The sequence below is a fragment of the Bison bison genome, unplaced genomic scaffold (genome assembly GCF_000754665.1).
Source record: "Bison bison bison isolate TAMUID 2011002044 unplaced genomic scaffold, Bison_UMD1.0 scf7180017864240, whole genome shotgun sequence".
Classification (NCBI taxonomy): Eukaryota; Metazoa; Chordata; class Mammalia; order Artiodactyla; family Bovidae; genus Bison; species Bison bison.
The window spans coordinates 1363181-1390132 of record NW_011494812.1 but is presented as its reverse complement, the minus strand read 5'-3'; the positions used below and the strand labels follow the sequence as shown (position 1 = coordinate 1390132).

General features: G+C 43.5%; 1 long non-coding RNA gene and 1 other non-coding gene across 2 annotated transcripts in view; both read left to right on the top strand.

Annotated features, from left to right (window-relative positions):
* Positions 1-26952, top strand: part of LOC104993538 — a 75742-nt gene that overhangs the window by 38748 nt on the left and 10042 nt on the right. The gene's annotated exons all lie outside the window — the stretch shown is intronic.
* Positions 8071-8144, top strand: TRNAR-UCU. The gene has a single exon. It is a non-coding gene; the product is annotated as a tRNA-Arg (tRNA).

The window sequence follows — 26952 nt, the reverse complement described above, 5'->3', positions numbered from 1 at the left end:
CAGTCATGTCCGACTCTTAGCGACCCCATGGACTGCAGCCTACCAGGCTCCTCCATCCATGGGATTTTCCAGGCAAGAGCACTGGAGTGGGGTGCCATCGTCTTCTCCGCAGTGATACCATAAAGGAATAAAAATGGCACTGAAATTTAACACTGCTCTTTGTTATGTATGAAAGTTAAGAGTACATCCTAAGAGTTCTCATTACAAGGAAAAAAAAATTTTTTTTAAATTTTTTTATTTGGCTGTGCCAGGTGTTAGTTTTGGCATGTGGGATGTAATTCCTCAACCAGGGATTGAACCTGTGCTCCTCTTGCATTGTGGCACAAAGTCATAGCCACTGGACCACCAGAGAAGTCCTGGGAAAAAAAAGTGTTTTTAAAATTTTGCATTTATATGAGATGAATGAGTGCTATGTTTTATCTAAGGATTGACTCTGTTAAAATGTGCTTTCACCTACCTGTTAGTTGATGTATTTCATTAAAAGATGTCTTGATGATTGATTTTTTAAAAAAAGGCACCAAAGCAGGAGTCAGAAACCTGAAACTAAGTGTCAGCTTTGTGAATGACGAACTGACTGATCTCAAGCAAGTTATTTTATTTATCTGGACGGCAGATAAACGTTTCCTGTGTTTTTCTTAAGGTAACTGAAAGGGGAGTGAGTCACTAAAGGAGGGCCTACATAGAGCTGCCTTACCCAATGCTGCTGTCTGTCTTCTAAACGCCATAGCTTCTTCCTCTACCTCTATCTCCTCCTCTACCCTGGGGCCATTTCCAGGCCCTCCTGTCCTTCCTTAGGCTGTCCCCCTCTGAACACAAATGTGAGAAAAATTCTCAGAATCTCACTTCCTGGGACAAATCATACGGGCACCCTGTGCCTCTCAGTGGATGCCTCCTGTGGAGTGGTGGCAGAGGTCGGAACACAGCTCCCCAGCCCCACCACTTCTGAGCTAAGTGACTTTGGGTATGTCACTTGGTGTCTTTCATCAAGGTTTTTCTTTTGTAAAAGGAGCATAAGGATAATCACTTTTTCCATAATGTAGGGCTGTTCTGATGCTAAAATGAGATAAGAAGTTCAAAATCCTTTTATCATCATTATGTCTATTGTTAATAATGACTCTTAGAATCATAGATAGTTAGCACGAGGAAGGACCTTGGAAATTCAGCTGCCGCTTTTTAAAGGAGGAGAAACTGAAACTGGAGGAGACCAACTGGTTTACTCAAGGTAAAATGCTTTCCCATGACCCTGTTTCCAGTGTGGGGACTACTTCTAAAGCCTGAGCTTTAGAAGTCCGAGTCTTCTGCAGGTAGTAATGGACTGTCATGTAAGGATAGGCTGTATAGTATAGATGTTGCTATGGCTTGTCACGGGCATCACTGACTCAATGAACATGAACTTGAGCAAACTCCAAGAGATAGTGAAGGACAGGGAAGCCTAGTATGCTACAGTTCATGGGGTCACAAAGAGTTGGACACAACTTAGTGACTAAACAGGGTTTCCCTGGTGGCTCAGAGGTTACAGCATCTGCCTGCAATGTGGGAGACCTGGGTTCGATCCCTGGGTCAGGAAGATCCCCTGGAGAAGGAAATGGCAACCCACTCCAGTATTCTTGCTTGGAGAATCCCATGGATGGAGGAGCCTGGTGGGCTACAGTCCACAGGGTTGCAAAGAGTCGGACGCAACTGAGCGACTCCACTTCCACTTAGTGACTGAACAACAACAACTACAACAACAATCGCTTGTCAAGCAGAAGGTCCTTAATAAGGACAAATTTAGTTCCTGGAATTGAAACTTTCATGGATGTACTTTTTGGTTTAATTAAACTGATGTATTGTAAAAGATGAGTACCGTTCTTGTCTGGCCATTATGAGTCTACTTTGCTGTGTTCACCTCAAGGTTTCTTCCTGGCTGAATGGGAAGTGGAGCTGAGGTAGGCAAAAGAAAAAGAAAGCCCAGTTTACTCCTAATATTAGGCAAAACCAATGTTCTTGAATCCCTTGGCCAATGACTACAGAGTAATTGGCGTTTTAAGGATGCATCTTCTAATTCTTTGACCTCTAGCCTAGAGCATTTGACCTTTTAAGAATCAAGGGCCCCTTGTCACTATGAAGATTAAGAAGCCTAGTTGCCAGCCTGTCCTCTGGTAACTAAATGCCATGGGGATTAGCAGGGCCCTATTTGGGCCCTCCTGGTTTTAAAGCCAGTGGTGCACAGAGCCGCGATCTAAGAACTAGAAGAGACACAGGTGTGTCGTGGAGACAGGAAGATTCCAGGATGTCTAGAGGCGAAAATGGAAAGGAAGGGAAGGACCAGCAGGTCATTCTGGACAACCCTCAGGAATCTTGATCTGTGTGGACTGGGTAGAGAGATTCAGAACAAGAACTATAAACTGAAGATTTAAGAAGGAGAAAAAGTCTGGGCTAGGAAGATGGGTGGAAAAGAAAGAGATCTGGGACATGAAATCTGGAGGAAGGAAAAAGAGAGCCTGGGGATGAAGGAAAGACAAAATCAAGACTCTGGAGCCAAGTGACAGTCTACTGAGACAGTGAGAGTCAAGGAGCGTGAGAGGCTGGGAAACTCAAAAAACCTTTGGGATAGTGGTTATGGAGGGCGAAGACAGAGAGGAGCAATGGGCTGAATATGGGAGAGACCAGGAACAGTGAGCTTGGGCAACAGTCTTAGAGTAGATGGATCCAAGGGGAGATGAGAACAGATAGGGAAAGGGCCAAGAAATTGTGCCTTGCAGAGGATGGTGACTGGGTGGGAAAGGATTAGGGAATGGCAGCTGCAGAATGTGGGAAGTAGTGAAATGAACCTGAGTGAGGAGCGGTGTGCACAGAGGGGAAAGGGCGTTTAAATCAGGAAATGACTAAGGTGGATGTGCCCTGAGGAAGAAGGAGAAACTGGTGGAGATGGTGAGGAGAAGAAACAGTGGGAAGACATGACAGGGAAGTTAGTACTGAACGCATGAGAAGGGGACGACTTAGAGTTAGTAATGGAGGCATGTGGGATCTTAGTTCCCTGAGGGATCTAGCCTGCACCCCCTGCACTGGAAGTGCGGAGTCTTAACTCCAGGACTGCCAGGGAAATCACGAGAGAGCCTGGATTTTAAAGAGAAGAGTGTTGAACTAGAGAGGAAATACCAGAAATTACACATTTAGGAGGAAAACCTGGGTAAAGCTGAGAACATTTTCCAGCAAATTCCCAGAAAGATCTGGTGGGATGTGTCAGCCCACTTCCTCTTGTTTTGTTAGACACTGCTCGGAGAAGGCAATTGCAACCCACTCCAGTACTCTTGCCTGGAAAATCCCATAGCCAGAGGAGACTGGAAGGCTGCAGTTCGTGGCTGCAGTTCATGGGGTCGATAGGAGTCGGACACGACTTCACTTTCACTTTTCACTTTGTCATGCATTGGAGAAGGAAATGGCAACCCACTCCAGTGTTCTTGCCTGGAGAATCCCAGGGATGGGGGAGCCTGGTGGGCTGCCGTCTATGGGGTCGCACAGAGTCGGATACGACTGAAGCGACTTAGCAGCAGCAGCAGCAACAGCTAGCTTCCTCATACTTTTTGACCAAACAGAGCATTTCATATCCTTGGAGATATACTCTCTGGAATTTTCTAGTCAGCTGAAAATGATGGGAGGTAGAAGCAACCAGGAAGGGGAGATTCTATCTCCAGATTCTTCAGCATTCCTCAGACCACCTCCCCCGACCCCCCACAAGAGATTGACCTCAGTATCTCCACTGTGACCTTGAGTACCCTTGGAAGTCTAGCCCATTTTTGAAATAGATTGGTTCTAGGTCTACTTTCCAGGAAGCTTGAAAGGGCTGGATATCCCAAATGGGACTGAGTTAGACCCAGAATGGTGTCTGAAAGTCGGATGTTGTGATTAAAGCAAAATTGGCTCTCTATTTGTGCTCCTTTGGCTTGATTACAAGCTCAGTTATTACCTGGATTATCTCACTTCTTTCTACTTAAAAGGACAGGGAAAAGATGAGGAGGGAAAAAGCAATCTACAGTCAAGCTCCTTGACTGAAAGTAAAAAAATAGAAGTTCCTCAGTCATGATCTTCCCAACCCAGGGATTGAACCCAGGTCTCCTGCATTACAGACAGATCCTTTACCATCTGAGCCACCAGGGAAGTCTTGACTGAAGAAGGAAGGAAATAGAAGGCTTTAGGAACATACAAACTTTATTATCATGGGTTAGAAAAATGCATGAGAGAAATAGACAAATGACAGGGAGCAAGGCCCAAAAAAGATGCAGTGTCTGGAGAAGAACTAAAGGCCCTTTGCTTTATGGGTATGTCCCCATTGCCTTGTGTAAAGAGTAGGGAATTACGAACTGAGCACCTGTAACTTCTGCAGAGTAGGGTCTAGCCCCACAGTCCTGACCTTGCAAACCTTTCTCAACCTCCCTGGGAGGTGCTGACAAGAGGAATGAGATGGGCTGACTCTTGGGGTGAGAAAATAAGATAGTTGTTGGGGACATTGGAAAATGGTACATGGAAACCACTTTGGGAGAATGTGCCCATGTTCATATGAATGGATAAGATTTGGGACAGTGGAGAATCCCAGGGACGGGGGAGCCTGGTGGGCTGCCGTCTATGGGGTCACACAGAGTCAGACACGACTGAAGCGACTTAGCAGCAGCAGCAGCAGCAGGGACTAGATGAAAGTATAGTGTGTAAAGGCTGTACTCTCCAAACGGTTACACTGTCCTCCTCCATCTAATATCCTTTAGCATTTAGAACATAGAAGCTGTAAGCAGGGCCAAGATAGAATGTGGGATTTAATTGTATTTGTTTCTGGGCCAGCGGGAGAAGTTTCTGGCATTTATCACATGTATCCCAGCAACACTTTATGAATGAAATAAGGTATGAGCATCACCAGTGTGTCTGTGGGGTCAGAGGGTGGCATTCAATTAGAGGTATGAGTAATGCTTGAGTCATAGATCTTTGGAGAATTCAATCAGTACAAAATTTTTTTTTGGAAGGAGAATGTACTCATCTTCTTAAGGGTTTACATAAACACAAATGACATACCAAGCTTAGAGAAGAAAAAGATGTACTGTCTTTAATCATTTTGATGGCTTAACCTTATCTTTCCTTCCCCTTTAAAAACTACCACTTTCTTTGATTGTTTCCCTCCTTATTTTCAAATTAAAAACCTAATTGAGAGACATTAATCACACTTATCAAGAAGCTTTATCTGATTGATGGATTTAAAGTGAAATAATAGACGTCAGAGAAATGTCTCTTATTTGATAAAAGTCCTTGGACAAAGTCCAGCATATTTTTGTTGATATAGAATATAAGTGTAAAGAGTCCTGGAGAGACTCTTGTTGGGGAGGGGTGTTTCTTTGCTAGAATGGAGAGGTTGAGGTGGGGAGTAATGGAGGGATAAAGGAAGGGTGTTCATGAGGAAGGAGGTAACTCAGGCAAGATAGTCAAGAAGTATAACTCATGGGACAGAGGAAGGAGGGCGACAACATCTTGAAGTCTCAGCTCATCTTTCTCAATAGCGTTTTTTATTGCCCCCAGTTTACAATGAGGAAATGGAAGATTGAGAAGTTAAGTCACATTCTCAGAGTTTTGAAGCTAGCAAACTACATAACTTGCTACTGAAGCTGGCTGTTTGGTTGGTGTGAACCTGGAAAATCAGCACCTTATTTGCTGGGCAATAAGACTAATTCCATCCTTCCAGGTGGCTCACTGGTAAAAAATCTGCCTGCCAAGCAAGATACACAGGTTTGAAGGAAATGGCAACCCATTCCAGTATTGTCGCCTGGGAAATTCCACGGACAGAGGAGCCTGGTGGGCTACAGTCCATGGAGTCACAAAAGAGTCAGACAGGATTTAGCAACTGAACAGCAACAAACAGCAAGACCAATTCCATCTTTTCCTGTCCGTCTTTCAGAGTAGTTCCTAGATTAGAATCTACCTATGGGATCCTTGAGGATGGGACCATGTCATTATTATCTCTCATCCATGTATGCCCTAGCCCCAAATGCAAACATTTCAAATGGTGACTGAAGGTCTGGAGGAAGTTGGAGAACTGGGGCTGTTCACTCAGGTTGTGGGGAACACATGATCTCTTAAGGTAGTGAAGATTTGGGCAGATCTCGGGACTGGTAGATTTCTTGGGTATGGGGCTCAATCTCTATGAAGAGCAGAGGATGTGTCGTGTCTCAGAGAACACTGACTGAGTCTGGTGGGAAGTATCCCGATAACCTAGGCTTTCCTTTTCCTCGTGCCTGTGGGGCTCATGGCTGGCCTGAGCATCGAGGTTCGCGTTACAAGCACGTGGGCCTCCTCATGAGTTCCCTGACTAGCACCTTGTTCCTGGCCACTCAAAGTAGTACAGTCTCTGGCCAGCACCAAGTTCTATGTGTCAGATTCTTGGAGCTGTCTAGGGTGAACGTATTAAGACTGGTGCAGCCTGTGCCTCCTTGCTTTAGGTTTGTAATATGCATAAGCTGTTTTACTTTTCTGAGCTCCTCTTTAGGCACAAGACAAAAGGCAAGCTTGATTGGAGTGGCTGCTTTTTGCCAGGTGTTAGACTCTTCCCTTTGCATCCTAGCCTGACTGAATCACCTTGCTCCCTGATCCCATCACTGGGGCTAGAGGAACGGGTAGGGAAGTATGAGCTATTACTCTAGGATACAGTCTTAGAAGGGCCCTTTAAGATCTTCTGATTGAAGCCCTTCATATTGTCATGCTGTTCTTCACTTGGCCATCGCCTGTATCTTGAGCTATAATTGGAGGCAGGGGGCAGTGACCAGAGCTGTAGCCCTAGAAGCACACACTGAGGTTGGGGAGAAGGGGATTCTGAGCCAGCACTTTACTCTAGTTGTAACCTTTTGAGTGGGAGTGGGGTCATGAACACTGAATCAGAGTCTTTCAATCAATGTACTGTCATTGGAAACACAGAGGCCAGTTGTCCCCTGATGTGTCTGGTAATCAAATAGGATAAAATGAGCTGAAGGTGAGATTAGAAGGACTTAGATTAGACTTTCAGAAGGACTGGCATAGTGGAAACAGTGATTGTGGCATTGTTTTCTCTAGGAGGCTTTTAAAAATAGGAACTGTTTTATTTGATCTGAGGTAGGTATGGAAGTCTTTATGTAAGGTTATGGAGTGATGGTCAGTTTGATTGTCTAGGGTCACCTAGCAAGCCCAAGCAGCTGAGAAATACTCATTCTTTAAGTAAGACAGACCTGGAGGAAAGAAAAGCAGACTTGGAGCTGGGGAAGGTGGGGGAAGGGAGGCAGGTATTGGTGGAGGGTTGCTTGAAGACCATCTGTGTTTCATTACAGAGCTGCCACACTCACCCTCCCCCCATGTGCCCTTCTTCCCACCTTCCCTCTCTGTCTGTTCTGTCTCTCTCTCAAACGCACAGACCGCTGCTCCATCTCCACTCCCATCCTTAGTTCTAGAGGATGCTGAAGGAGTATCATATCAGACTCCCGTTCCCTCTTCCCAGGCTCCATAGATACAGCTCTCAAAGCTGAGGACTGTACCGTCTTCTGGAGCCCAGTTTCCCTGCCAGTCTTTGCTGCCGTTCACACTGTTTCTTTACGGAGGCAAGCTTCTTTGTCTCAGGGATCGAGGGTTTTCCTAAATCTCCCAGCTTTGCCCAGCCCCTGTCTGAGAATAGCTGGACTGGGATGAAACCACAGTGAGGGAGAGGGGTGGAGGTAGAGAAGGCTTGGGTTTCTCTCCTGGACTGGGTGCACTCTGCTTAATTAGCATGAGAATAGAAAGACGGTCTCCCTGCCTCCCTTAGGGATGGAGAGGAACCGAAGAGCAAAGACTCACGCTCTGTCCTACTCCATCAGAGATTCTGGGACTGGGGAAATGACCACTTTCACATTCCTCCAATCCTCTGCGGACCCCAGGACCCAGGGTACTGAGAAAAGCTTTGATGGAGCCTGCTGGTGGATCTCCACTCCAGATTTTCCAGCTGTCCCTGTCCCCCCACCGCTCAGAGAGCAGGATGCTGAGATGGCTCGGTGATGCAGAAGGTATGTGCTTTTTCAGTTCTGGTGCTGATGCTGTGTGTGTGGTGAGGTCTCTGTGGCGCAATGGACGAGCGCGCTGGACTTCTAATCCAGAGGTTCCGGGTTCGAGTCCCGGCAGAGATGGTCACCTGGCAGGTACCTCTTTTATTTTATATGCTGTCATGCTAGGTTGATAGTTATATTTATTCCTCCCTGGGGGCTCTGGGAAGAGAAAGAAAACCCCTTTCCTTGGGAATCCTGGACCTCCCCTCTTTTTCTGTCTCCTCGCTCTTTGTTCTTTCCCTGTTCCTCCCTTATTAATTTTCTATTGTCTAGCGAAGGCTCAGATGCCTGCTACATCTCTCCGCTCAGCCTGACACAGCCTTTGAATCCTTTGCTTCGCAGAAAAATCACTGGCAAAGAGTGACTGGGATGCCTGGCCATAGGTTTTGAAACCACTATGGCTCCATTCCTTTACCTCTGAGCACATGAAAAAGCAGATCATCCCATATGCTGATAAGGAAAAGTCCAGTTGTCCTCGAAGGTAACACTCACCTTGACCAAGATGGGTCAGGAGGTGGATTGGGTCCTGTAGAGGGTGAGGACCTGTGCTGTCTTTGTCGGCTATCCTTTTGTATTCCAAAGGATAGGCTTTTGTGTGTGTGTGCTAAGGCTCATCACTCACTTTCTCCTCTACAAGGTGAGATGTAATCATTGTTCTTCGTCTCAGTGGAATAAACTACACAGCAGCACGCTAATTATCAGCAGGAGACGAACTTGTCCCCAGAAATTCAAGGTCTTACACTTCAGTGGTCTTGACTGCAAAGTTCGCAGCCTTTCCTGCTTGCCGGACAGGCTTTGAGGTTTGTATCAGAATGTTCTTTTCATAATTCTTGGTTTCCAGCAAGCAGTTTTCTCACCAGCTCTCTCATCCTGCATCCACTTCAGCTCTCTTTCCCTACTTCATCTAATGGGCCACAGTCAGGAAGATTGGGAGCTTGGTCAAATTGGTTTTCTATTTTGGGCTGGTCTGGCTCTCTCCATTTCATATTGCAGCCTCTAGTCTATTAGCTAGAGGGAACCGCCTGAGCCGGGAACTGACCTCCACCTCAGGTGAACTCGGGAAACCTGAGGAGACTCACCTCTCCTCCTGACTGCTGGGGAGTCAGCATCTCTCCAACCCAGGGCTCTGGACAGGTGACCAGAGGACACGGCCAGCTGTCACTTGTGCTCTGAAGAAGCTGGGATGGGGTGAGATAGGAGAATCCAATCCATGCTAAGAAGTGGGGAATTGATACGGCAGACAGGAGGACTCTGGAAGGAGACCGATACATATATATATATATATTTTTTTTTAATTTTATTTTATTTTTAAACTTTACATAATTGTATTAGTTTTGCCAAATATCAAAATGAATCCATCAATTTGTTTTTTAGCTTGGGGACTTGTGTGCGTTTGCAGCAAGCTGAAACTCCTGAAATTCTTTTGAAGTTAGTCTGGTACTTTTAAAGGGACTTAGGAATCTTGCAATAAGAACCAATACAGTTTTACCTTCCTGAGTTACTTTGATGGAACACCAGTTCTGATATTAACTCTTTCCTGACAGCCCGATGGATATGGCCTTTGGACCTGAAATCCCTGGACAGCCCTTCTGGAGCCTTTTATTTTTAGCTCAGTTTATCCTAGATCTTTTTGCTTTAAGGTCAGGCCTGAAAGGAAAAATTGGTCTGTGTGTGTGGATAGGGGCATGGGGGATTGTAGGGAAGGAGTTTACAGAAGAGGCATTTCAGAGTTTTCAGCCAGAATACTACCTACATCTTTCTAGTCCACCCCTCACTCCCCTGCATCATCTATTATAATGGTGCTGCTGAATGCCAACAGTTTCTAGCACTGTGAAAGTTCGGGACAAGGGTATACATTCATCATGGCTCACTCTAAGCTTTTCTCAATTCTGGAAGCTCTCTATGAATGTATTCTTTATGAAATGTAGTCTTTATGAAATCATGGGAGCTGGGATGGGATGTGTGCCCAAGTAGGCAGTGAACTGAGATTCGTTCAAGTGCTTGATCAGGGTGCAATGTAGCCAGCTCCTCAGGTCAAGTTCTATATCAGTGAGAATTTAACTCCACAGATAATCCCCCGAACCTGATTGTAGCTAGACAATGGTTTCCATTTTCTAACTTGGAATCAGGAGATCCTGGTTTAAGTTGCAGCTTTGCCAAGTTTCCAAGCCTCTCTGATCTTTAACTTGCTTATTTATTAAAACAAAATTGTACTGTCCATCTTCCAAATGTGAAAATGAATGAGAAAGTCCATTGTACAGCTCTATATAGCTCTGTAGAGCTGCGTGCAAGTGTATAGGTTTTGTTAGTTTGGGGGTTGCTTTTGTCTCACTCCTCAGCATGCAGAAAAGGTGCCTGGCCAGAGAGTAGGGGAATGAAAGGCTCTGAATGATCAGCTGTTGCCTGGGACCTCCAGGGTGGCTGTATGCCACCAGCTGGGGCTGGTACTGACCTGTGCTGCCCTAACAGAGAGGACGGAATGGGCTTTCTAGCTGGTGGAGTCCTTCAGAGGGCACATGGCCCCTGTGTGCCTTACGTAGGTGACTTCATCTCAGCCAGGTAGGTAGAGGTCCCCACTGGCTACACCACTGAAGGGAACTAAAAGCTTCCACTTATTTAGGCATCACCCAGCTTTTAGCTCCCTCAGCCTCTGAGGGGTGATGTTTTGGGAACTTGTAGAAGAACATCACCAGGACCAGTGGTAAGATTTTCCAAATTGGTAAAAAATTCCTATATATGTGCTAGCAACATTTTTCTTAACACAAGAGAGAGAATTTTTTAAATTTATGAATATCATAATTATTACATTTTAAAGGTACTCAGAATATAAAATAGAAATGGGTAGATTTTTTTTTAAAATAAAGTCACTTCACTGTAGGACTCAAATGCTTCGCAGGTGCTGAAAATGGCCATTAATTACAAAGTGTGCAGACAGGATATATCTTATTTATTATTGTATTCTCACCACTTGAAATATGGTCAGCATTTGATGGATATGTTTGAAAGAATTAATGCTGACTTAGATTGGCTATAAATTATGTAGATAAAAAAGAGAAAGAGCCATAGCTCCTAGGGATCAGGAACACAGGCAATGTCTTCTTGCATGAATTCATCCACTTTACAAATATTTATCAAGCACCCACTTTATGCCACTTTCCAGGCACAGGGATCCAAAATAGCATCTCCCACTTCCCTCATGGAGTGCATATTTCTGTGACAGAGACAAAGAATAAGTAGGTAAATAATATTATGGTAGAATTGTAGGTAGAGATACCTGCTGGAGGAATCGATGATAAAAGAGTGATGTGAAGCCTGGTGGTCACGGAAGACTTTCCCAGGAGGTGGCATGTGAGTGGAGAGTAAATGAAGCAAGAGAGCTTGATGAAATGCAGATGATGGGCATTCCAAACAGAGAAACAAAGCAAGAGCAGAGAGCCTGAGGTGGGCATGAGCTTGAAGACTGAGGGAAAGCACAAAGGTTAGTGTGGCTGGAGTGGAGACAGTGATGAAGAGAGTCAAGCTCAGAGATTAATATGGGACATGTTGGAACTTCCCTAGCAGTGCAGTGGCTAAGATTCCATGCTTCTAATAAAGGGGCATGGGTTCAATCCCTGATTGGGGAACTAAGATCCTACATGCCACGGTAGTGTGGTTAAAAAAAAAAAATACGGGGCATGTCATACAGGATGATGTACTCACCCCATCACAGCCAGCTCTGCCTGGTGTGTTAAGTCTGGCATCTCCTCACTTTTCCTTTACTATCCTGCAGTGAATTTATAGGTAATACAACTTATAATTAAAACAAATCAATAAAATTCCTTTTTTTGAAATGTAAGGAAATGTAATAAACACTATGTATTTTAATACCTAAATGCCACACTAGCAGTCTTATATCTATATGAAGAATCACCTCCAATGCAATAACTATAGATGCAGATATGCAAAAAAAAGTGCAGGTCTATTATAAATATCACAAAGAATATCAACCACCAGCAGTGTTGTGATTTCCCAAACTGGTACACACTTGCTGATAAATTTATGATCAAAATAAATTAAATATTCTTGCAAAGCAGGAACCATTTTGCATTCCTGAATATTTTAGGAAATTTGAAACCATGCAGAAAGCTGTATTTATATGGAAAAATGAGATAGACTTTAGGTCCAGACACCAGCAACTAGCCTTTCCGTAGGTCATTCAAAAGAAGTGCACCATATGGGGCAGGTCTTCTTTGTGTGAGATGCATCTACATATTGCAGGACACACGAATCCCAGGTTCCCTTCCTCTCTGTAGCTAGTTCAGTTCAGTTCAGTTGCTCAGTCGTATCCGACTCTTTTCGACCCCATGAATCGCAGCACACCAGGCCTCCCTGTCCATCACCAACTCCCGGAGTTCACCCAGACTCAGTGGTACCCAATCATTACAGAAACAAAGCAAAAAAAAAAAAAAAATACTCCACCAAATTTTCAAATCACTGCTGCTGCTGCTGCTGCTGCTGCTAAGTCGCTTCAGTTGTGTCCGACTCTGTGCAACCCCATAGACAGCAGCCCATCAGGCTCCCCCGTCCCTGGGATTTTCCAGGCAAGAACACTGGAGTGGGCTGCCATTTCCTTCTCTAATGCTTCATGAAAGTGAAAAGTGAAAGTGAAGTCGCTCAGTCGTGTCCGACTCTTAGCTATTGCAGACCAAGTGGTAAGTCTTGTAGATCAAGCTTTCCTTCATGCTAATGAAAAGTCATTGGTGGGTTTGAGCAGAGGAGTGGTGGAATCTGATTTATGTGTTGAAGGGTTAATTTTGACTGTTGGTAAAGAATAGCCTGTGTTGGGGAGAAGGGAACATTTTCTGGTCTGCTGGACACAACACCTTTTAGAAGCAGCTGGGTGTGGTTCCCAAGTGACACCACTAGAAATGGAGGGTTTTATAACAATGTCCACCTACAAGTGATCTGTCATTTCTGGAAAGCTAGCCTGGCATGGATCATTTATAGTTTGTCTAGGAACTAGTTAGTTTATTGTCCTTACAATGATTCCACTTACTAGCAAAGCTGTTCATTTTTGTTTGCATTTAAAAGCCATAGGAAGTGGAACCTACTCTCCTAAACATGATTTCAGTGTTTATGTCTTTTTTCAGTTCCTATAAATTGTAATGGAACAGAACATCTTTAAACTTCTTTGTGTCCTCCTTGGAAGATGTATCTTTTTGCTTCTGTAATGTAATGTTGTCCTGTGATGGTTCTACTGAGAGAATGGACAGTGGGCGAGACACAGAGTCTTATGATACGAGAAGCTGAAGACACAAGCATAGCGGAGGAAACAACTGTTAGGGGACGACACGGGCCTGGGTCTGCATCAGCGGTCTTGCTGTCTATTTGTGTATCTTTGAGCATGCACTAGGTTTCTTGAGCCTTGGTTTCCTCTTCTAGAAGATCCAACTAATATCTAGAATTAAATAAGGTAAAATGGAAAAGGGTCTGGATAGGTAGATCCATAATAAGTGCAGAAACAAACACTAGCTTCCTTTGTTTACAGATGGTTTGTCCAACCAGCCTTCTTCAGATTGAGTGTTTCAAGCTAGTTTCTTGGAGATCGTGTGTGAGGCTCTGGGGGACTTAGCCATGGACCACATGTCTCCATACCCTGAAAATGCTTGGGCACAGTGGAGTGCTAGAGGGAGTAAGAAATGCATGATGCATCGTACAGTAGTCATCACCAAGAGACTGTCTCCCGTGCTCACTAGGAAGCTCTGGACTTCTCTCTGGGGCTCTGAGCATAGAAGCCTGCAGGAATCATTAGTCCAGTTCTGGGAACAAGGTTTCACAGGCCCCATGGAGAGGGTCACGTGAAGTCTTTTTAACTAGGAGAAATGCTGGGCTTTAAAGCCAGGTATGAGCACCAGGGTGTCCAGAGAACAGACAGATTCCTGGGGAGCTGGGAGGAGGTAGGAGCCCAGAGGTTGGCTGCTGTGTTCCTGGCCAGGGCACTTCCTGGGAGTTGCCTGCCATGGACCCAGCCCAGTCCTGAGTTTTGGAGGAGCATCATCTATGAATCACTAACAGCCCCTAATAATCTTCCTTTTGCTACATCTGTAGTCCACTTTTGAGGAGGGCCATGGAGAAGGCAATGGCACCCCACTCCAGTACTTTTGCTTAGGAAATCCCAGGGACGGGGGAGCCTGGTGGGCTGCCGTCTATGGGGTCGCACAGAGTTGGATATGACTGAAGCGACTTAACAGCAGCAGCAGCAGCATGGTGCCATCCAAAATAGCAGACAATTTAGAACCAATTATACGTATTTTGAAGGAATATGCAGCTTATTTTCTTTTCTAATTATGCACAAACTTCCAACAGTACTTTAACATTTTTTTTTACTTAACTCTGCCCCTAACAGTGGAGGAGAGTGATTTTTTTACCCCCAGATGTCAGGAAGCAGAGACTAAAGTGGTTTTTGACAAGTACAATATTTCTTTGAAGTCTTATGCTTTATTCTATATTTTAGTACAGTTTTGGGGTTTTACTTCATTATACCTGCATTTTTAGGTACACAAATAATTATCTGGCTGCAAACTTTATAGTAAAAATAGTGCCTGGCATGTCCCACATATGAGGATCTGGTATATACTAGTTATAAAAGCACAGAAATATCTTAATATTAAAAATGAGCTTGTGACCCCTGAGTATTCACTCAGAGATGCTGGGGGAGGTAGCCTGGAGACAGCTTAAGTATACAGAAACCTGACCGAGAATGGACATTCTTTCAGTTACTCATTCAACAAATACTTACTTAGCACCTACTGTGTGCTAAGCATTGAGCTAGATGCTGACGGGGTACAAAGATGAACAAAAAGAGGCACAGATTATCATGCAAATACATTGTAGAATTGCAACTATGAATGAAGAGGCAGATGATAGAGGGGAGGAGGTTTATGATAGAGGGAGCTGACCTCCTCGGAGGGGCCAAGGAAAGCTTCTTCCAGGAAATGTCTCTTGACTTGACTCTGAAGATCAGTAGGAAATAACCAGGCAGAGAATGAAGGAAAGAGCTTTCCAGACAGAGGAACAGGGAGCACAGAGGTCTCATGGTGGGAGAGAGAATAAATGGCTAAAAAGCAAGTGTGGTTTGACTTCAGAGAGGCAGGCAGAAAGAGGCATGAAATGAAATTGGAGAGAGACAGGAAGCTGACCCACAGGGCTTTGTCATGACTGTAGGGGTTTTGTTTTTATCCGAAAAACAGGGCGAAACCACTGAAGGGTTTTAAGCCAAAGAATAACGTGATTAGCTTTGCATTTTAGAATGATTGCTCCAGCTGCTGTTCAGAGGACAGGATGGAAAGGTGCCAAGACAGACACTGGAGCTGAATAGCAGTTCAGTAGTCATTGGGAGAAGTGAGGTTAGCTTGGATTGGGCGATGATGGTGGTGGTGTAGTTAGAGAAAAGTAGATGGGGAGAAGGCAATGGCACCCCACTCCAGTGCTCTTGCCTGGAAAATCGCATGGACGGAGGAGCCTGGTAGGCTGCAGTCCATGGGGTTGCAAAGAGTCGGGCACGACTGAGCGACTTCACTTTCACTTTTCACTCTCCACTTTCATGCATTGGAGAAGGAAATGGCAACCCACTCCAGTGTTCTTGCCTGGAGAATCCCAGGGAGGGGGGAGCCTGGTGGGCTGCCATCTCTGGGGTCACACAGAGTTGGACACGACTGAAGCAACTTAGCAGCAGCAGCAGCAGATGGGTTTTAGAGATGTTTATGAGCAAAAATGTGCAGGATTTGGTAGTAGATTGGCAATGGTACAAAGAGGAAGGAGCTGTCAAAGGGGACTCCCAAGATTTCTGGCTTGCCTACTATTGACCAAGATAGGAAAACCCTGCAAGAAAGCCAGGTTCGGGGTAGGTGAGCTCAGCTCTGAGCTTCTAACTTTGAGGTGCTTTGAAGCTAAGAGCTGGATCACGGTCTGAATCAATGATTTAATTTTGGGAGTCATCTGCATGTTGGTGGAATTTGAAGCCAAAAGTGTGAATGAGATCACACAAGAGAAAGAGTAGAGTGAGAAGGACCTAAGAATGAGCTAAGAAAAACTCTACTGTTTAATGGCACAGTAGAAAAAGAGAGAAGCAATGGCAAGGGAAGTGGCAGGGAAACCAGAATATCATTTCTGAATTCAAAGGAAGGGAGCATTTAAGAAGGGACTTGATTGAGTACCACGTGCCACTGCAGAGCCAAGAATAAGCAGAACTAAACTTATCCGTTAGAGTAAGATATGTGAAAGCCGGTGGTAGGTTTTTTTCACTTTCTATGGAGTAAAAGGGCAAGAAACCAGATTGGGGTGCAGAGAGAAAGGAGGGGAGGATGAGGAGAGAACACAGAAAGGCCCCTCTTAGACGTCTGGCTGAGAAGGGATGAAGGAAGGCTGGTGAGCTGGAAGGCAGGAAGAGCCAAACAAGAATGTGTTTTTTGTTTTTTCTTTTTAAAACTTTTCACTTTGGAAATTTTCAAATGTAAATAAATTCAACAGAGTAGTATTATGAACCCTCATGTACCCATCACTTGGTTTCAGCAACGATTAACTCATGGTCAAACCTGTACCTATATGTCCACCCATTTTATCTGTGTTGTCAGTGGGAGAGACTTGAGCTGTTTGAAAAACCCCTGGGGAGGAAATCACTGAGAAGGAGAATCCGAATAGTCAAGAGAAAGAAATAGAGAAGAAAATGATGCTTAGGGTTTCTGAGAAAGTAGGAGGGGCATAGGATGTAGAGCATGCTAAAAGGGAGTCGCTTTGGTGCCTGTAGAGCTGCCTTCTGTCTTGCTGAAGGAAGAAAGGAGGGCAAGGTGATAGGATGGGTGCAGATGCAGATTTGCTTGTTGGCATCTGGAAGATAAGACAGTTCCACCTGCTGATGGAGCTGGCTCCTCCTCCTCCTCTCCCTCCTCCTTGTCCTTCTTTTGAAGGAAGTGATCATGCCATCTTCTGAGAGTAATTGGGAAAAAGAGGATGTTGGTGTTTAAAGAGACCATAGACATCTGGGTTAGTGATTGTGGAGAGAGAGAGAATGATGATATAGCACAGGAGGGTGCAATATTTACTAGATGGTATTAAAGGACCAATTTGGAGGAGACAGACTGGCTCTGAGAAACAGAACCAAGTTCACATACATGTATATGTATATTTGTATGTCTGGCTTGTTAATGTGAGCCTTCATAATATGCTGTTACTCTAGTCCCCCGTGGAAGAATGTGTTCAGGTACAATGTATTTACGTGTTCAGGTACAATGTATTTACATGTTCCACAGAGTGCATGGAACTCCACAATCTCCTGAGTATGTAAGTGATTTTAATTCTTAAAATGTACGTGTGTCTAACCTGGAGAAGGAAATGGCAACCCACTCCAGTATTCTTGCCTGGAGAATCCTCATGGACACAGAGGAGCCAGGCGGGCTACGGTCCATGGGGTCGAAAAGACTGAGAGACACACAGCATAGGTGTATCTAACAGCACATTGGAGCTTGTGTTTCACATTAATTGGTTCAGGGCGCCACCTGCTGGAAATCTTACTTAACAGTACCAGCCTGGGTTTTCCGATGCAAAATCTAAACTCTTTTTTTCTCTGAAGTCAGTGTTCTTGCATACAGCATTTCCCTTATGACATGTGGGCTTCATTTATTAGATACTCTTTTACTTTTTTATTTGTGTATCAAGTCACAGACATTAAACTTTGTTCTTTTCTGACTTGATTTTGGTCAAAGATCACATCTATCCCATTTCAGCGCATGTGTTGTCTGTAAATCTCATCCATGATCCATATACAAAAGAAGAGAAATAAAATGTCAGACTTATCTGAAACGGCATGAGTGAGGAGCAGATTATTGGTTAAAGGTGTATAAAGCATAGGAGATAGAGTCCAATTTTATCCAGATTAAGAGATGTCTTATTTAGTAATCCTTCAAATTCAGATGTTGTCTATAGTATCCTATCACAAATTCTTCTCTTCTAGGTTTTTAAAGTAAAATATGTATTTCTCCATAGTTTCCAAAGTGGCCCCTCAGGAAACCAGCCTGCTACAAAGTATCCTTTTCATTGTCTATCTTAATCTGAATACATTATCATTCAAAACTTTTCTCCAAGATCTTTAGGTAACACTGTTAAACTGCTTCCAGTTTCTAGGTTTTTGTCAAATAATTCTTTTCCTTTGAATTAAATTACTCTATTGGAGAGTTCTGGGATAAATCACTCTTTTTTTATTAGTTTTTTTTTAAATTTCTATTTCATTTTAAAATGGAGGATAATTATTTTACAGTCTTATGATGGTTTCTGTCATAGATCAACAGGAATCAGTCGCAGGCATGCACATGTCCCTTCCTTCTTAAACCTCCTATCTCTCCATCCCACCCCTCTAGGTTGTCACAGAGCTGGCTTTGGGTTCTTTGCATCATATAGCAAATTCCCATTGGTTATCTGTTTTACAGATATCATATTTATGGATATCATATCCATATCTCTGGAAATGTATATGTTTCAGTACTACTCTCTCAAGTCATGCCATCCTCTCCCTCCGCCACTGTGAACAAAAGTCTGTTCTTTACGTCTGAGTCTCCTTTGCTGCCCTGCAAACAGGTTCATCTGTGCCATCTTCTAGATTCCATATATATGCATTAGTATACTATATTTCTCTTTCTTTTTCTGACTTACTTCACTCTGTATAATAGGCCCTAGGTTCATCCACCTCATTAGCACTGACTCAAATGTGTTCCTTTTTATAGCTGAGTGATATTCCATTGTGTATGTGTACTACACCTTCTTTATCCATTCTTCTGTTGAAGAACATCTAGGTTGCTTCCATGTCCTCACTATTGTAAATAGCTGCAATGAACTAGTGCTTCAGTGAACATTGGGGTACATGTGTCTTTTTCAGTTATGGTTTACTGAGAGTGTATGTATGGATGTGAGAGTTGGACTGTGAAGAAAGCTGAGCACTGAAGAATTGATGCTTTTGAACTGTGGTGTTGGAGAAGACTCTTGAGAGTCCCTTGGACTGCAAGGAGATCCAACCAGTCCATCCTAAAAGAGATCAGTCCTGGGTGTTTTTTGGAAGGACTGATGCTAAAGCTGAAACTCCAGTACTTTGGCCACCTCACGCGAAGCATTGACTCATTGGAAAAGACTCTGATGCTGGGAGGGATTGAGGGCAGGAGGAGAAGGGGACGACAGAGGATGAGATGGCTGGATGGCATCACTGACTCGATGGACATGAGTTTGAGTGAACTCCGGGAGTTGGTGATGGACAAGGAGGCCTGGCGTGCTGCAATTCATGGGGTCAAAAGAGTCGGACACGACTGAGTGACTGAACTGAACTGAGAGTGTATGCCCAGTAGTGGGATTTCTGGGTCATATGGTAGTATTATTCCTACTTTTTAAAGGAGTCTCCATACTGTACTCCACAGTGGCTGTATCAATTTGCATTTCCACTAACAATGCAAGAGGGGTCCCTTTTCTCCCCACCCTTCCAGCGATGGATAAATCACTCTTAGTTGCTTCTTCTCCTTTAATTCAGTCAACTCTTAATTACGGTCATTTTTTTCATATACAAATAATCACGATTCACAGGGAATTTAGAGAAATGCCAGTATAAAGTACTGAGTTATTCACAAGAAAAGCAGCATTTGTTCATTTACTCAGCCAGTCCTCATTAAGTGCTTACTGTGTGCCAGGAACTTGGGGAAGCAATGGGGGGATGTTGGGGAGCAGGACAGACATGAGTCTGATCCTTAGACAGCTCGCTGTACAATGTGGAAGGCGGACATTGATTATAGCATCCCAACATGTTCTGGGGAGCCCTCTGCTAAAAGAAATTCAGAGAATGTCATGGAATATCTGGAAGGCTGAGAGTCATGGAAGTCTCCCTTGAAGAAGTGGTATGAAGCCATGGAGGAAAGGGAGAGCAAAAAAACTCCAGGAAGGCTATGGGATAGGAGCCAAATGCTGAGAGCCGGATTATGGAGGGGCTGATAAATCTTTCTATGAAGTTTGGATTTTATTATAAGAACAGATACCAGCAATGAAAAATTTTAACAGTTTGTGTATGAATGGCAGCAGGGGTGGCCACACTCAGATTTGTATTTTGGAAAGATTATTCTAGCTGAAGTTTGGAGAAGGTCTGGAGGGAAAACCCTGATGGGACATAAGTTTCGAGATATGTGTGATGTGGCATTGGCTTACATTAAGACAGTGGAGAAGGAGACAAGTGAGTGAATCTGAGAGATATTTAAGATGTTGCACAGATGAGACTTGGTGGAAATTGGTTGTAAGGCGTCAAAGGAAGAGACGAGTCCAGAATGGCTCCCAGCTTTCTGGCTTGAACAAAAGGAGGTGCCCCTTAGTGAGACAGCAAGTACTAGACAAAATGTAGATTCTCAAGGCCAGAGAAGGTGAGTATTCCCCCTTGGACATGTTGAATTTGAGGTGTCTAAGGTGTATTGGTAGATATGTCTAGTGAATAATTAGATATATGAGCCTGGAGCACTGGGGAGGAATCTGGGCTGGAGATACAAGTCAGGATGATCAGCCTGTTGAGAGTAAATTGATGTTTTGGAAGTGGTCAATACCTCACCAAACATAAAATAAGAATGACTAAGAAACCTTGAGGAACACATCTTTTAAGGCAAGAGGGATGGTACGGGGGAGGGAGGAGGGAGGTGGGTTCAAGATGGGGAACATGTGTATACCTGTGGCGGATTCATGTTGATGTATGGCAAAACCAATACAATATTGTAAAGTAATTAACCTCCAATTAAAATAAATAAATTTACATTAAAAAAATAAAAATTAAAAAAAAAAAAAGAGGGGGAAGCCAGCACAGAAGACCAGCCAGAGAGGCTGGGAGACAACCAGGAGGGCCAGTGCCAGAGCCAATGGTAAGAAGCTTAAAAAAAAAAGAAAAAAAGATGTGCAGCAGTGGCCAAAATTGCTGATAACAACTGATGTTTTTCTTTAGGATTTAGTGACACGTACGTGGCCTTGTCCAGTGCAGGTCCAGTGAAGGGACACAGTCAATTTCAGTGAGTTCACACACAAGTAAGGGACGAGGAAGTGGGAGCAGTGAGTGCAGAAAATGAAAATATCTGTTGTAAACTGGAGTTTAGGGACTCAGTGGGAATTGGCAGGAGAGGTATGGTTAGGGAGAAATACTGTTGTTGCTTGTTCTTTGGAAAGAAAAGGGTTGAGAATGTTTCAGTGCTCGCAGACATTATCCCATAAAGAAAGAAAGGCTGAAGGAACCAAGAGAGGAAGTATTCACTTGATACTTTAGTCCCTAAGAAGGCAGCCAGAGATAATAAATACATAAATAATTTGCTGTGCCCCTTTTTTGTGTACAGAAACTGTTCTAGGAGCATTATCTCATTTGACTCGTATGCAGCCTCTCTGAGAAGTTCTATAATTCGAGATTCATCTTCGAGATGTGGACACTGAGGCACAGATAGGTACCAAGGCCACACGGTACATGGTGGGGCTGGGATTCATATCGGGGTATGTGACTTGAGACGTGTACCCTTGAGCACAAGGCCCTGTTGTGGGATCCACAGCCTACCTGGAGACATAAATGGGAGGTGTCCACCCTTGCTCTTGTAAGAGGTCTGGGGGGGGAGGGGCTGGTCTGGATGGAGATAGGTGTCAGATTGGTTGGCATTATTAATTTCTTAGGGATGCCATAATAAATTACCCAACTCTGGGTGGTGTCAGAGAAGGCAATGGCAACCCACTCTAGTACTCTTGCCTGGAAAATCCCATGGACGGAGGAGCCTGGTGGGCTGCAGTCCATGGGGTCGCAAAAAGTCGGACACAACTGAGTGACTTCACTTTTCACTTTTCACTTTCATGCATTGGAGAAGGAAATGGCAACCCACTCCAGTGTTCTTGCCTGGAGAATCCCAGGGACGGGGGAGCCTGGTGGGCTGCCATCTATGGGGTCACACAGAATCGGACACGACTGAATCGACTTAGCAGCAGCAGCAGCATCTGCTCTCCCTCCCCCTGAAGGGGTCCCTTGTCTGGGGGTCTCTGCCTCTATCTTCACTTAGTTGGCTTCTCTGTATCTCAGAACTCTTTCTGCCTTTCTCTTATCAAGAGACCTGTCGTTGAATGTAGGGCTCACATCAAACCCAGGATGATCTCATCTTGAGACTCTTAATTACATCTGCAATGATTCTTTTTCCAAATAAGTTCACAGATTTTGAGGGTTAGGATCTGGACATATTTTTGTGGGGGAGGGGGTACTATTCAACCCACTACAATTAGAAAGATGAAGGAGTTTCTGTCTGATGGATCCCTGTATTCTATGGAGTAGAGTATGAGTACTGTTCTGAGAGTGAACTCAGAAGTAGAGGGGTCAAGTATCTGAGGAGTGAAGAAATCTGGCAGTGATTATTATTGAAATGTGGAGAGTCGACTGAATAGGAAACACAATATGTTTGTGGAGCAGCGTGAAGAATGCAGATAAAGTTTGTTGTCATTAATTTATAGCTGTGTGATTTTCTCTAACAGCAATTTGCAGCCGGGTGCACGCATGGAGAAAGCTGACAGATGAAATGACAGGAGTTACAGTCAAGAGGGAGGGGCATGGATGGGGGGAAGCTGGACAGAGGAGGAGGGTTAGGGTACTGGTGGGGCTGGGGGTGGGGGAGCTCTGTCTATAGGAGCTAATCTGAGTGTGTATGGAAACAATATCCGAGGAGAACTAATAGATGGGTCAAAAAGCAAGTGAAACCCTAAGAGCAATTCAGTGAACTATCTATAGTGCTACAAGGTTATTCTCAGAGTGTGGAGTATTTGATTGTATTGTTTTACATGAGGAAAAGAATCTGGTTGCAGTAGAGGCAAAAGAAGGTTAATGGAAATGGACAAGTCAAGAGAGAAGGCAGGGATATAACAAAACAGAAACAGATTCAAGGTTATAGAGAACACTGGTTACCAGGGAGAAAGGAGTAGGGGATTATGGGGTACAAACTACTGTGTATAAAATAAGTACGTTTTAAGGATATGTTGTACATCACGGGGAATATAGCTGGTGTTTTATCATAAGTTTGCTGCTGCTGCTACTGCCAAGTCACTCAGTCGTGTCCAACTCTGTGTGACACCATAGACAGCAGCCCACCAGGCCCTGCCATCCCTGGGATTCTCCAGGCAAGAGTACTGGAGTGGGTTGTCATTGCCTTCTCAGTATAATCTATAAAAATACTGAATAATTATGTTGCACACCTGAAACTGATATAATGTTATAAATCAACTATACTTCAATTATTTTTTTAAAAAAGAGAAGGCAAGATTCAGGACAGGCCATCCATGTGAACACAGAGTCACACAGAAAAACGACAGGCCCTGGGTGGCAAATGCTGCTGCTGATGTGATGTCTGACCTGGGACTCAGTGGTTAGAAGAGGCTATTGAGGTGGGTGCCATTCCCTTGGAGTGACACTGGATGCTGTGTTAGTGAAGATTCTAAGAGGAACAGAACCAATAGAGAGAGAGAGAGAGAGAGAGAGAGAGAGAGAGAGAGAGAGAGTGTGTGTGTGTGTGTGTGTGTGTGTGTGTGTGTGTTTAAAGAGAGGGAGGGAGAGAGAGAGTTATTGATTGATTTATTATTAGGAACTTATGTGATTATGGAGGCTGAGAAATTCAGACCAAAGAGAATAGATAATATAGTTCCATTCCAAGGCAGAAGACTGATGTTCTAGCTTGAGGACAGTCAGACAGAGAAGAATTGTTTCTTAGCCTTTTATTCAACTCAGGTTGTTAACAGATTGGATGGAGCCCATCACATGGGGAGGGGCAATTTGCTTTACTCAGGCTACAGATTCAAATGTTAATCTTATCCAGAAATACCTTCACAGATACACCCAGAAATGATGTTTGACCAAAGATCTGAGCACTCCCTGCCCCACTCAAGTGGATACATAAAATTGACCTCCACAAACACGTTGATTACATGAATAGTCTTACTCTACTGATCTTAGTCTCCCTGATTTTAAATGAAGGGGTAAAAAAGATTATTACTAAAGATCCCTCTAATTTTAACTTTCGTGTTTTGCAGTATAATTTCAAACCCTTAGGGTGGGAAGAAAGTGTTAGCCGCTCAGTCATGTCCAACTCTTTGTGACTCCATGGACTATAGCCCATCAGGTACCTCTGTCTATGGAATTCTCCAGGCAAGAATACTGGAGTGGGTAGCCATTCTCTTCTCCAGGGGATCTTTCCGACCCAGGAATTAAACTTGGGTCTCTTGCATTGTAGGCAGATTCTATACCATCTGAGCCATCAGTGATATCCTGGTAGAAGGGTGGAAAAAAACATCATGTTTAAATTCTCCTTAATTAAACATAACTCAGAAATGACTCCTGTGAATCCACAGATCTTAGTAACTAATGATTATACTCAAATTCTGGCTAATACTCACTATTTACCTGCTTAAAAAATTTATTTATTTATTTATTATTATTATTATTATTAAAACACTTATTTATTCTTGATTACACTAGGTCTTCGTTGCTTCATGCGGGCTTTCTCTAGTTTCTACAAGTGGGGGCTACTCTTTGTTGCAGTGCACTGGCTTTTCATTGCGGTGGCTTCTTTGGGTGAAGAGCACAGGCTCTAGGTGCATGGGCTTCAGTAGTTGTGGCTGTTAAGTTTAGTTGCTCCATGGCATGTGGAATCTTCCTGGACTAGGGATTGAACTTGTGTCCCTTGAGTGGCAGACAGATTTTTATCCACTGCGCCACCAGGGAAGTCCTCTTAAAAAAAAAAACAACAACAAAAAAACATAAAAGTCTCGACAAAACTTTCAACAGCACAACCACAGAAACTTCTCCTTCTTTTCCCACATAAACCATTAACACATGGTTCCAAAATCTCCCTGGGCAACAAGAACTAGTTCTGGGTTGTTCTCTGTCTTCTCTGAGTGTGGATTAAGTGATATTGTGACAGGCAGGAGTCATCTCAGGCGAGTCTCTCGTTTAGGTCAGTGTAGCAAACTTTCCTGCAAACAATGAATTCCAAGTTGTTACCTTTGCTTGAAATCTGTGCATTTTATAGGCGGGCTGAATATTTCCTTTTAAGTAGGTGTATCTGAAAATAATAAATACAGTCCTTCCTGGAAGCAGAGGGTTGGGATGAGAGGACATTTTGAAGCATAGTACATTTGGCTAGTTTGGGGTTAAGGAAAAAAGAGTGGAAGTTCAGCCCTCAGTGTACGTGCTTCTGCTGGAGGAATTAGATAGAGAAGAATCCTCTCAGATTGGCACACTTTATCTTTACTCCACTTGGAATGCCCTTCCTCCATTTCCTCTCTTGATGACTTGAAACAACCTCTGAAATGTCAGACTCCTTTAGGTAGCTTTTCTTGGCTTCCCTTCCCACCCACTCTCATCTAGATCAGGTGCCCTCCCTTTGTCTGCCTGTCACCTCCTGTGTATACGTCTGTCGTGGCGTTCCCCGTGGCATATTTACTTGTCTTTTATTTCTGTCTCCCTGACACAATGGCTGACACAGGAGGCGATAAATTCATTTATACTGAAGTCATTTAATTGTGTACTTTTGATGAATTTGTCATTATCTTGCTCCCTTTGCTATGTCTGGCAACTATTTTATATCAGTCACTAGGCTAGCAACTAGGAGCATACAGATAAACAAAACATAGGAGGTCCTGATACTTGTGAAGTGTGTATTCAGGTAGGAGAGACTGACAAAGAGGAAAGCAGTAGAAGAAAAGTAAATAAGGTGGCTACTATTTGTAATTACTATGTCACAAAGGGAATAAATGAGAGACAGACAGAGGCTGATGGGTGAAGGTACTCTGGGTAAAATGAGTAACAAGCCTCTCCCAGTTGGTGATGCAGGAGAGAAGTAGGGAGGAAAATACTTCAGGCAGAGGAAACAGCAAGAGGAGGAGCTCAGTTAAAAGTGGATGGAGTAGAATGAGCCAGGCATCCTGGAAAGACATAGGAGTGGGATCACTCAGAGATGTTACCCATAGTTAAGAGTTCGGAAGGGAGGACTTGGGACACGAGTGAGGAAGTGATGCAGGAGCACCATCAGTGAAGGGGATGGTACTGTCTTGGAGTCATGCAAGGGCAGTAAAGACAGAAGAATGTAGGCTTGAGATTATATGTTAAAGATAAAAATTGGTCATGTTTTTGATAATTTAGATAAGAATGATGAAGGAAAAAAGGAATCAAGGATGCCTCTTACTGAAGTAATGGATTACTGTGTACTGATTTGGGAAGATTTGGAAGAAGGAGAAAGAAACAGGCTCAAGATCCTACTGTACAGCATAGGGAACTATATTAATATCTGATGATAAATCATAATGGAAAAGAATATGAAAAAAGAGCTTATGTGTATGTATAACTGAATCATTTTGCTGTATAGCAAAAATTAGCATGACACTATAAATCAGCCTTTGGTCACCTAATCTATGACAAAGGAGGCAAGAATATACAATGTTGAAAAGACATCCTCTTCAATAAGTGGTGTTGGAAAAACTGGACAGCTACGTATAAAAGAATGAAATTAGAACATTCCCTAACATCATGCACAAAAACAAACCCAAAATGAAATAATGACCTAAGTGTGAGACCAGACACTATAAAAGTCTTAGAGGAACATGTAGGCAGAACACTCTTTGACATAAATCACAGCAAGATCTTTTTTGATTCACCTCCTAGAGTATTGAAAATAAAAACAAAAATAAACAAAAGGGACCAAATTAAACTTAAAAGCTTTTGCATAGCAAAGGAAACCATAAACAAAATGAAAAAAACAAACTTCCGAATGGAAGAAAATATTTGCAAATGAAGCAACCAAAAAAGGATTAATCAGACATTTCTCCAAAAAAAGACATACAGATG